General features: G+C 38.7%; 1 protein-coding gene across 1 annotated transcript in view; it reads left to right on the forward strand.

Moving 5' to 3' along the window:
- LOC114941625 (Krueppel-like factor 6) overlaps positions 1-13,365 on the forward strand; it is a 315,820-nt gene that overhangs the window by 273,425 nt on the left and 29,030 nt on the right. The gene's annotated exons all lie outside the window — the stretch shown is intronic.

A 13,365-nucleotide genomic window follows, 5' to 3' on the forward strand; every position in this document is an offset into this window, starting at 1 on the left:
GCAATATATTACCTCTTTAAGATTCCAAACGGAGATTTTTATTCTTTACATCACACGTATATTTTTTTTTCTATAGCGAACAAAATTATATTTTAAGAAACGCGTTTAAAAAAATAACGAGACGTATAATAATATTTCTAAATTCTTTTAATCATTATTAAATGGAAATAAAGAAACTATATTTTAAACACGAGCAAAAAATATTTTTATCGCGTAAATAATAGTAAATAAAGTTTCGCAATTGATCATACAATTTTGCAGAGGACAAATTTTTCCTAATTTTATTTATAGGATATAGACATTTTTTTTGTTTAACTTTCATGGAGCGCGCTCCATGGGTCGTATGTCATTCCAGTCGTGCAGTATGCGAGGGATGTGCGAATAAATTTATTACACCGAGAGATTACATATATCGCATTCATGCACAGGTACAACGTAGAACTGTGACAAGGCACTCGCGACAAATTGCGCGACCGCGGCAATTTTCCTTCTTGCCCAGCGTCGTCGCGTCGGGGAGAAAAACATTTTCTCCCTCGCTCTCTCTCTCTCTTTCTCGCTCCTGAACGCGTCCGCGTTTCGTATTCAGTTAAAGCGAGTCGTAACGTATTCCCCAGTTTTGGTCCGTATAAAACAATCGCTTCTGGCACGAGCGAGAGTGCCGTATCGCGCACGTTATTCCCTGTAAATGGAACACAGGAATCCGGGAAAGTCGGCCGCGCGCGACTCGATGCCGCTGTCGGTGTTCTCGCCGTCGTCGTCGTCGTCGTCGTCGTCGTCGTCGTCGTCGAGCAAGTCAAGCGGCTTAAAGTTATGGCCTCCGGCTTCGTCGCCCGCCCGCTACACAAGCGGACCCGAAGTTTTCCTCTCCCGTCTCCGCAGCGGTGATTTACGCGCTCGTACATCCGCGACTTCGCCCTATATACGTTGGCCTCGGGCCCATCGCGCGGCTTCTCCTTCCTTCCGCTCGGCCGAGCCCGTTTAGCCCCGTTTTCGCTGCTCGCAGACCGAACGATCGACGGGGTGCGTCGATTCTCCTCGATTCGATTTGTTCTTTCCGGAAACGTTCGATGATGGTTGTCGATAAAATGTGCGAGAAACGATGTAAGGAAAGTGAAATCAGAATTACGATATGAGGACGGGATTATATTTATAACGAGTGAAAAGTGAAGAATAAGTAAGATTTATTAGATTTTTGTGAGACAAAAAAATGGTAATTATAAAACAATATCATGGCTCACTGTAGCTTATTATTCACTTTTATGAAGATAACCATGTTGAAATAAAGCATTCTTTTTGCGAGAGTGACAGTTTATCGATATTCAACTTACAAGTCATATATGTAACTCTGCGACAGTATTCTGTAATGAGTTATTAATGGTTGTTATCTATAATTAATGAAGAGAGAGACCGTCGCACGCGCGTATACTTGCGATAATTATGCAGTAAATATGATATAACTTTGTTTACCCTTCATAACTGCACGCAACATAAAATCTTATCATATCACTTATTATTATAAAATAATTAAGATAATGAAAAAGAAAACGTCAAAAAAATATATGCAAACTAACATTAATGCGTCTTTTTTCTCATTAGATAAACGTTTATACTAGATAAATCATTCAAGCATATCTTTGAATGATAAATCTCGACGGCAATAGAAAGGGGAGACTTTTTGGCAATAAGAGAATCTTTTATAACTCCTAGGAAAAAAAGCGTATTTTTCTGCCATCCACTTCAAATATCACGTCCATATCTTCGCAAAGTCCGCGTATTATAGTTCTGGCCGCATTATAGCAATTGCTAACGACCGTCTAGTTGTATATGGTCCGGTAATATTATCCTTCTACCATAGCGGTAATGAGATTTGCATTACAGTCGATCGCGAACGCGCATCGAAAGTAGAACGTCATTGAATTACAAAATGGCAGCATGCATTAGTGATATAATTGAAATAAATTAGAATCCACTTAGGTGCACCACCTCGCTATTGTATATGTTGCCATACCGATAGATAAATTCCAACACTTGAACGATTCTAACACTCGAACGAATCTGTTAGGTTGATGCAACATTTATTTATTGATTATCTAATTTTAGATTTATCTGCAAATTGTTCGATTCAATTGCGGTTTATCCTATATATAAATCATTGTAACTGCCATCGACATTTTCCTCAACCAATTGTATAATGATAATCGATGGGATTTATCTAAAACCTTATTATTATTATAAGAGATCTATTCTTTTTTATATAATTATTCCAACAATTAATTTTTTGCATTTACTTTTCTTATTTTCCTTTGTCAAATCCATTTTGCAAAAAAGACGATGAAAGTTATATTTGTCATTCTAGCACCTTGGAGAACAATCGCTCTTTAAATCACGGCTGACCAACAAGTTGCCTTACTACTGATAACACATTTATATTTTTGATTACAATCCTGCAAAATTCTCCGGGTTTAATCGAATTTAATAAACATTTTTTTATTACAAAATTTTATTTTTGAAATGAATTTTTACTTTTCTTTTCTGCTTGATGTTTTACAGATAGCTTACAAATGTATATCCTTATATAGACATTTTTCCTCGCCATTAGTCGTCTTCAATGCGTTTTTATCACGACAAATCTTGAACGATAGACTCAATCTCGCGCGATGGACAAACGGATGGATGTGTGTACAGTACACACACACACACACACACACATACACCCAGAATCTCTCGAGATCGAATGTGGACGGTGGATGAGAAGTTTCGAAATCGCTCGTTACATGCAGCCCGTGTTCCCGAATAGGATGTCACGTCGCCATAGAACGTGCGACGTGGGCCTTCCCCTTTCCCATCTCGCCGTTCATTCTATCAGGCCTCTTTCCCCTTCTCTGTTTCACGTGTGTGGATGTGTACGTGTATTCTCTCTCTCTCTCTCTCGCTCTCGGCTTGCCGGTGTCGCACGCTCCTGCGGTCGTACGGGCGCAAAGCGTACGTGAAACCCATGGGTCTCGTAACGCGTTCTCTCCCTCTTCCACCCCCTTCTACCCTACGTACTACCGGTACTCTCCCGCTTCCGTACGACATCCATAATGTCTGTCTATTCACTCTCGACTGAGCCGCGCTGCCTCTGACAGCGTATGAATTCCAACTTGAATATGTATTGTCGGCGCCAAATTAATATATACAGCCCGCGATCGCGCATCTCCTCTGCGTGCTCCATATCGCGTGCTGCTTCTTCCCTCGCAGCATCTCTTCGTCACTTTTCTCCTTCGCCGTCGTTCCTTTCCTTTAGCTCTCTCTCTCTCTCTCTCTCTCTCTCTCTCTCTGCGCGAGCAATGCTTTTCTGCCGCGCCGCTTCTAAATGTAATTTAATAATGTCTGCTGCCGTCGACGCTACCGGGGCCTTCTCCAGGATCTTCGTGACTCAACGACGTGGAATAACGATTTTTACAAGGAACCGTCAGGACTCTCGTTAACTCTCTCTCTCTTTCTCGCGGCGAGCCTTACGGCGGATTAATATTCTCCGCTATCTAAAAAGCGAAGACAGAATACGTCGGAATACTTTGTGAGACAGGGAATTAAATTTCACGGCGACGCGCGTATTACGCTCCCGATGCGCAATTATTGTTTCTAATTGTGTGAAAGATATAAGAAATAAAAGACGGAAGAACCGGGATGTTAGAAAGTGTCGAAATTAGACAGTTGCAATTTCAGACTTAATTTATAAACAAGCGAAGAAAATTCATAATTATACGCTTGAAATTACCATTCTTAAAAATTAAATAATTTAATTTTTGATATAAAGAATATACGACTGCCTAATGAGTACATTATAATAAATTAGAATACATATTTTTTATATATATTATATTTGATGATGGGGATTATTTTTACGATAAAATTTAAATGAAATATATACGCTTTCCATATTTTTCAAATTTTTTGAAAGTTTAACTATCTTGATATTTTAATATTAATTTTTCCACTGAATAATCATAAAGATATATAGGCGTGGGAAATTAGATACTTTACAGTACGAATGTAACGGTGAATATCATGGGTTAAACGGGTGAATTTGCCGTGAATACGAGACGAGATCAGAACCAATCGTCAGTCCTCAACATTACAGTTCGTCAGGTAACGCTCTGCATTTCGTCACGCCTCATTACCTAGATTTACGAAGACCCGAGATAGACAGAACCGCACGCGAATACTGTGACTGCCGACTAGGAAACGGCAGTTAATCGGATGAAACAGAGAATATCGAAGAGGAAAGAGCAGCGCGAAGAAATCGCGCTTTCAATAGTAATATCCGAGATGGAGAATTATTGAAGGAATTATCGAGATATAGAAGAAAAAAAAATAACGAACGAAATAAATTATACGAATCACACCTTGTTTTGCAAGTTAATTAAAAATAAGGAACCTCGTCATGTAAACTATCATTTTTTCTTGATAAATTTGAAGATTCCACATTTAATTCAGTTACCATAAATAATTAATTTAATTATTTCGCAGAAAAAACTTGATGCAAAACTATAAAAATATTTTATATATTAACAACTGTCTCTGTATATATTCTTTATCTATATTTCCCTACATATTAATAATTGCTTTACTTATATAGTTAATTTATACAGTTACTACCTGTCTACTATTCGGATTATATTTCGTTATCCTATATATCTTAAAATATATTCACTGCTTTCCCTCTTCCTTCGAATCTCTCACTCTTCATTATAGTTTCTTTTCAAATCACCTCACCTTCACTTGTATCTCTTCGCTAGCTCATCCTCGTCAGTCTCTATGATGCGGTAGATGCACAGAATGACGTATTGACACCTCCGTCCACTCATCCTCACCATTTATCGCGAATAGAAGGCTCGAACTACTCCGCCACTCTGCCGAACGGACACGGCGGATACATATTTCACGGCGGGCAAAGCACGTCGATGCGTTTTACCTCGCTCTAACATCCGCCATATCGTTTTTTCTTCGTCATTCGTTAATGCGCTTGCCACATACATAACGGCTTTTTTTTTTTTTTTAATATGTAGATAGCAAAAATAGACTATATATTCACAAGAAAAATGTTGATTTTTGAATTTATTCATCGATATTTCACTATGAAACATTATTTATGAAAATTTAAAAAAAAAGTAAATATTGTAGGCCAACTAAACGAGCAAAATTAAATAAGATGTAAAGATTTATTAATAATTAAATTCTCAGTCAAACAATTTATCATGCATATAAATAACTATATGTATGAAAAAAGTAGATACATTTATGCATTATTTGCACGTAACGTGCTGTCAATTCGAAATGTCATATGGGACATCACTTGAACGAATTACAAAAAAAAGAGAGTATTGTATTTCTCGTATGTAACAATTTTCAAAACACTGTTTGTGCTAGCACGAGTGAGAATAACTTGATTGATACGTGTGGAGGATCAAGTTTTTCGTACCTGGATGATTTCCAATCTGTTTTCTGCTTTTTTAAGACGCTTTTTTATATTTGTAACGCAAGATGTACGGGGTCTTTGACGGTCATTGAACGTCCATTACACTGTACCGGCGTTCGATCAATTAACCCTCTCTCTAACTTGATGGAAGACCAGCGCGGAGATTTGTATCGCGACGGCTTTGTCCAGCAGTGATTAAATCCTGCACGAAGGAAACGTCGAGAATACACGTGTTATCGACACGTCTGTTTTTGATTTCGTCTTTTTTTCAATCAAAGATTTTATTTCTCTCGCGAATAATTGCTTCGTGTAAATTTCGAGCAGCCATTCGATCGCTCATCAATGTCATCTGTCATTACGGTGTATCATCGGCTTTTAGCGGCTTTGACGTTTTAGTCGATAACGTTCGATGAATTAAAAATTGCTGAGATTTATACGCGAAAATCCAAACGCGATGCTTCTTCAAAAACTTGGTGTGTATTTATCGATATTACAAAAATATATCATTTCTTTTATATTGCTTATTTCAATGAATTTATATCGGTCTGTAATCGTATACTTTACATATATATATATCATCTTTAATTAACAATATATATTTTTTACATGAAATATCAAAAATCAAGGATTAAAGTTGGATTGAATGGTAATCTTTCTTCAATATACTTATACGTTTGGCAAAATTGCTATACGCAATTCTATAATATAAGAGTACCTACGTAAAATTAGCGGTAATTGCAGACACGTGCGCGTTCACAAAGGAGACAGAAAAGTCTCAACGATTAAATAGAAGCGGGGAAACGTTGGAAGTCGTGATAGAGAAAAAAGCGTGGAAAATGGCTCGACGCGGGCATCGCCGAGGGAATGAATGGGGAAAAGGGAGGTCCACCGCGAAAGAATCTCGAGGAATGCGAGCGATCCCGAGGAACGACGTCGAGGGTGAGTTTTTGCTCGATTTGCTCGAAAGCGGAGAAGATTGCGACCTACGGTGGTAACGACGTCTTCGGGAGAATCATCCCGGTGATGGTATGAGACCGGAATGGTTACGCAACGTGCGTCTCGGATCGATAGGGTGTATGTATGTGTGTTTCTGGGGATATAGCCACGTATGATTTCTACGCCGGCTCTCGAGGTCGCGTATCCTTTTGGTATCGACTGTACGCCAGTTAGTTTGCGGTTCTTCCAGGAATTTGAACCCTATGATCCTTGGCACTGATCCCTCTCGTGTTCCGAATCTTAGTCGAGGGCTGCCGCGCCGCCTAGCTTTGAAGGCCGCTCGAGAAAGGACGAAGGGCCAATGAGGAGGAGGCGAGCGGCGCGAGAGAGAATTTCTCAAGAGAGACGATAAGCTCTTCTCCTGCTCTCACAAAGGAACTGTGGAGGCTAATAAAAATCGGTCTGTTTGCTCAGCCGCTATTACGCTCGATGTCGTAATGAAACTACACAGCCCACCGTAGGCAAGTTTGATATCGCTGATACAAGTGCTCCTTATGTCGCAAACATCGCTTTCGTCTCGTTGTCGTAAGCCAATCATTTCATTTCACATCCGATATAATATCCTTACTCACACATTATCTCGAATCTTTCTCTATTTGACCAGCTGTTATTTTAGCAAGATATTTTATCGCTATATTTAATTTATATAAAACACGATATACACCTTCTTCTTCTCGGCTATAGAGCCAAACGCGATGTTATCGCGAAATAAAGTAAGAAAATTGAGGAATCTGGGAATTTCGTATCCAGTGGTCGGGATCTCAAAAGCTCTCCTTGTACCTCTTTTTTAAATACCCCTGCAAGAACTATTACTATATTTAATTTAGCACACAAGTTATATATACCTTTTAATTTCAATATATCGTGGTTAAAAGCCGACGTGGAAAAATAAATAATATTATACTTTTAAATCCTGTAATACTGGCTTCAATCGAATTCGCATTATCAATCTGGTTCTTCTGTAAGAAGACTTGCACGCACACCCGGAAATTGTTTGCTATAGCATCGTGCATATACATTTCCGCTCCTTTTCCCTCATTTCCTTATCGCGAGTCGAGGCTACAAACAAATTACCGGTTAACAAGCATAGAAGCTTCGAGGCGTTTAACGAGATGACGTCACAATAATAACAAACAATTGCAATGTCTCGCCGACTGCACCCTAACGAGCCTAAGCTAGCCCTCATTGCATTCTATTGGTCGCACAAGAGAGTCGCTCGCTCTTTGTGCCCCAGTCTCTCCCTCTCTTCTTCTTAGGCATCTGTCTGAGAATTATCACGAGAGGGGCCGAGGAAGGGAGAGAAAGGGAGAGAAAGGAGGGACGTTGAATTAGTCGTAAGTCACTCAGCCGCGGCTTGTTAGCGTCGTTAACCCTGACCCCGGAATATCGTCTTCGCTATGACGGCGTTCCGTTGCGTTTTCGAGTGGACGACCGGCATGGCGGAGGAAAACCATAAGCCTCGAAACACGATCAGATTGGATGGTATCTCTCCGCGATCTCGCGTTCCAGATGCCATTCCCTTGAATGTCGTCTCGGCGAGATTTCCTCCGAACCTGGACCGAACCCGCGATCGATATCGCTTGCGAGGAAAATTTCGCCAGCGATGTTTCAATGTATTTACTTTTAAGAGATTCTGGAGGATCTGGAAAAATCTCCGTGAACGTAAAAATCATTTTTCATTTAATTACATCGAATAATAAATTGCTTACTATAGAAATCGGCGCATATATTTCTTTCTTTTTCGAAACTTATGTTCTATAAAAAGATTAGCTGTTATTTTAATATTTATAATAAATTTGGAACAAGGTAGATATTGAACATTGCAACATTAATAATAATATATTTTTCCTTTTTATGTTCTTTCACTTTTCGAAAGAACCAAGTTTTTTTCGGAGCATCATTTCGGAACAAATAAATGTCTGCATAAATACTTTTTTTTACATCGACGTGGTTTGACTGCGAATTCAATTGTGGACTTGTTCTAGGATCTACGCGGAAGATAAGAAATTATCGCATTTCTTTCCGGAGCTTTTCAGTACGATCTCTTGCAAATGTTACGTGAGCAATACACATTTAGCGTCTCGGGAAACAGAGTGCCAATAGAAGAAGAAAGAAACCGCGATATATAAAATCTGTGTCCCGTTATTCGATACTTTCCCCCGCAAAATCGAGATAACGATTCAAACGCCCGAAGGGCTCGGGGTCGTAAATTCTTGCACTGGCCTCGACGCGCCATCGCTTTCTCGGTTTCGTATGTCTAACGTATAGGACGAGAGAGCGTATATATATATAGTATATATATAGTACGAGTATTAAGATACGGAATACACTCCATTTAATCAGTCCGCGGGGCCGATATCCATGGAAAGCACCTGATCGCCGGGCCCTTTCCACCAAAATTGCAACGAGAAGAATCGAGAGAGGAATTCAAGGAGGGACGATTAAAAGGGAGGATATATAGGGATAGGAAGAGAGAGAATGTCCGCGCTTCTTTCGAAATTTCGTCGCTCCGGGGAACGAGAGCTGAGGGCGGACGGAGATGCGCGCGGTGGAGCAAAAGTAGGAGGAAAGGACGAGAATAAATTCGCGGCTTTACTGCGCCCTTAAAGTCGCGGGGAATCTCTTTAACGACTTGGCAGACCGCCACCGTTGGTGGCCTTCCTGGCGGAGAGCTGTAACGCGCATCGAAACGGTCGCTCGCTCGCAAATGTGCACGCGAGCTCTCGAGAGCACGCGAATGCGAGCTGAAAACGTGTGAGCGACCGCGAAAGAGAGAGAGAGAGAGAGAGCTCGGGTTATCATTCATTCGCTCTCGAGCGAGCCGCGAGAGCTCTGTTAATGACAGTCCTGTAGAATTACTGCGGAACTTCAGGGAGGCGCGCGCGACGTGAAGGTTGAAAAACGCACGAGAGAGAAAAGATGAATCCATCGAGCGAAATTCCGCCAACGGGCGAAGATTATCTTCCTCTCTTCGGAGAGAGATGACTTCTCTCTCTCTGCTCATTCCGCTCTCCCTTTCTTAACATTTCCTACCGAAAACTTCTTTCGCCAGCTGCGTTCTCGAGCCTGCCGCTTCACGGGCATCGCTCCTTGAGAATGCTTTATTTTACTGTTACCGCCAGATCCAGCAGGTTCCGTTATTGCCTCGTTATTATCGAAACGTCCCCGCACGAGATGAGTAACGCGAGAGATTTGAGTTTGCGTAGACTACAATCGAAAAAAGGATGGCCTCTAGAGAGAAGAGTTCGGCTTTCGGAGATCTACGGACGAGCTACACGATAAGAGATTTTGAGAATCCAGGATGGAGCTCTCGATGTCCTCTTTTGTCTGTCCAGATTCGGTCCTTCGACGATCCGGTCAATTTTCTCTCCTTTTTCTACTGTTTGTTCGACGTGATAGCCCACCGACGAATCGAGTTCTATCCTACCTATATACCTATACGTGAACTTCGAAATGACGCCGTTATCATTAAGAATGGTCTTATCGGTCGTAGGGAGTGACCATTATCTCTGAGCTGTTTCTGCCGCCCGTTCGACGAAGACGTTCTCCTTTCTAGATATAACCTCGTTGCTCGGATCGGGAAAGTCCCGGCGGTTTCGCGGGAAGTAAAGATCCACAAATGTTCTTTGATATCACAACATTACGCGATATCGAATGAAACGTAATTGCAGCTAGAGCTCGCCAGAAAATCAAATTGTGTTTCTACTGAAGAGAGAAATAAGAATTTCGCGCGCGCGATTCTTCTTTCGAGCTTATATCAGCTTTTATTTTTCATATCAGGGATCCATGTGAATGATAACACGAATTGACGTGGAATTTTTATAGGCAATGCGTTTAAAATACTACGCTGAAAGAGAAATTAAAAAATTAATAAATATTTATTCCAATACTGTCTAATAAATCATTTATTTGAAACAAATAAATATTTATCTGTTTTGAAAAGGATTTTCTTATATTAAATAAATATTTTTCACATCGAATCAATATTATTAGCTTCAAATAAATGATTTATTAGACAATATTGAAATAAATATTTATTTCGAATTCGAAAAACTTTTTCGGTGTAATATAATAACTGAATTGATGATGTATACACTTCTGTCAACGACATGGAAAAATCTAAAGAGCATATTATAAAATTCTACATGGTTTAATTTTTTATATGTATGAGTCTAATAAATTATAAGTACGTCGATATTATCATCGAGAGTTGTCAAAATTATAGAGAGTTATAAAATCGATATCTCTAATACGCGCTTGAGATATTAAGCTCCGATATCCATAATAATCGCGCTTTAATATTTGGCGTAATATGTTTGTCATAATTTGTCATCATAAATGTTTGATAAGCGACGAAAATATTTTCGTTGATCGCGTGTGTAATGCAGTAGATTTACGAAAACCTTATAAATCTGCTGCAAAATGTCTGCGAGACAGTCGTTCTTTTTCGTCGTTCTTTTTCGTCGACCATTCGGCCTATCGATCTGTGGAATTTTTTTTTATTGCTCTTACTTTTGCAGCGATCCCTTCGTCAGCTAAGAGAAGGTAAACATCGTAAAAGAATTCGCACTCGTTCTCGAGTGTTTGCTTAGGTCCCGCGAGAGGAATATCATCTCATTATGTTGTCCGAAGAAATTGGTGACATAACTTTGGGATCATCTGTACTTATTTTACTAATCCTGAAAAACGGCACGATACACTTTTACGGTATCAAGTAATTAAATTATATATAAAAACAAAATGTTTAAACAGAATGATAAGTTTCCGCGAAATCGCGAAAGGCTAGTTATGCGTTTAGTCGGAAAGCTGCCGGGAATTTTTCCCGGCAATTCTCTTCTCCGTACGTTATATATTCTTAAATGGCAGCAAAGAGAAGCCGGTTCATTCCATTACATAGCGCGGCGAAACAAAGGAAATCACAAATATCTTCCGTGAAATCCCTTTCCCCCATTTACCCTCCCGGAATAATCTAGAAACTGCGAAAAGTCAACTCCCGTTTCCCCGAAAGCTTAAGTCGTACACAGCCTTATAAATGCATTTACCTTCTGTTTTGTGATGAAATACAATGCTGCATATAATCAATATTAATAATAATGCATATTACATTGTGTGAGCCCGTATAAGAAAGATCAGTTCAACAAAAGGTGAGATTTGCCAACAGGTTTATAAATATATTAGCTTTATAATTAAAAACATTTTTAATTTTTATATTCACTTTACGCTAATTATTTGAATTTTTAAATGTTTTTGTTTTTTTAATCACTTAGAATGTGCTCATTACTATAATTATCTTCGAATATTAATTTACATTTGCTTTGTAGTACCGAGTAAGTTGTAATTAGATGATTTTACAATCACAATAATGTATGCTTATTTTTGATATACTCGCGATTCAACATTTATTGCTTTCAACACTAGGTGAAGATTTCATATATTTTTCTCTTTTTCATTTTATATCATCTCTTTCCCTACTATTCACTTTGTTTTGTTAGTACGCTTTTAACAAATATATTTCTATACAATATTTTATGCATTTTTGTATCATATACGTATGACAGTTGAACTTTTTTTTTTTGTAAAATTAATGGAAATCCGCGTAATTTTAAACGCATTAATATTGTTTGATTTGCAATGATAATTAATGTTGTTTTCGTCGAAAATTTTCTGACAGATTAAGCTGACGGGATCAGTCGCGTCTATATAGAACTATGCTTCTGCAGGTCAGGATTAGTAAAGTTCAGTTGATGCCGGAGCAAGCCCGAGGGAAGGAGAAACGATCCCTAAGCGAGTGATAAAATTCCTTTCCAAGTTATATTAACGCCGTTAGTCGTACCCACGGTGCCCCTGGACGAACTTTAATCGTGAATAATGAAGGAGCCCGGCGGCGATTATTTTTCTCGCAGAAGGGACCGGCGGCATTAGACGCAGCTCTCGAACTTCGGCGCGGGACCATTTTTTTGCAGTTCCCGAAGAATCTTTGTCAGGCGGGAAAATAGATTTGACTTCTTGCTCGTTGTTTGATTCTGGACATACTTATCGTAAATTATGGTATTTAACGATGACCGAGAGAAAAAAGAGAGAGTCTTTTCAGACACTTCCCGTTTAAATTTTAAAATTACTGGTTCTAAAAATCGACTTTTTATTAGTACAAATGAGCGATTTCCTAATCCATTTAATTTCGCACGTTATTTTAAATTGAAAGCTTGACATAAAAAACGTACCATTTTATTCTTACAGTTTCTAACGTAAACACAAACGTTTTATAATTAAAGTTGAGTTCTTAAAAAATAGTAATTATATTATAATTTAATTATCTATTGCACACAAAGAGGTCATTTATTAAGACGTGTATGGTAGCCACGACATTAAAAACAGATTTCTCAACCGTATTACGTCGCTATCAGCGTCGGCGTGTAACAAAAGTTCTTAAAGTAGCTTTATAAAAGGCGAATAGCTTCATTTGTAATAGGGTCAGACAAAACCGCTTGTGATGGTAACCGTTAGGGCAAATAATAAATTGGCAGACAATGCCTGAAGGAAGATAGCCGAAGGAAGTGCACAAAGAATGCTTGCGTCAGCTACCATCTGTATAACTTGCGAACAGAAAGAAAAATAATATGGCTGTGTTCGACACGGTATAATTCACTTTTACAGAATATCGCACCATTTCCAATAATTAGTACTATTGCTGATCATTGCGGAAATTTACTAAAAGTATCCACGAGACGATATTGCAGTGTCGAAGAAAACCATAATAACAATAAAACGATAAAGAATAAGAAAGTAAAAAAATAATAAGCGAAAAGTATTTGATATATTAAACATTTTTTATTTTTTTATTGTTATTGATTGCTTTTCTTTTTCGTTGTTATAATAATAATTTAATTTCATTAAAATAAATGATAGCA

The sequence above is a fragment of the Nylanderia fulva genome, unplaced genomic scaffold, assembly GCF_048542155.1.
Source record: "Nylanderia fulva isolate GAGA-0341 unplaced genomic scaffold, ASM4854215v1 Scaffold5, whole genome shotgun sequence".
NCBI lineage: Eukaryota > Metazoa > Arthropoda > Insecta > Hymenoptera > Formicidae > Nylanderia > Nylanderia fulva.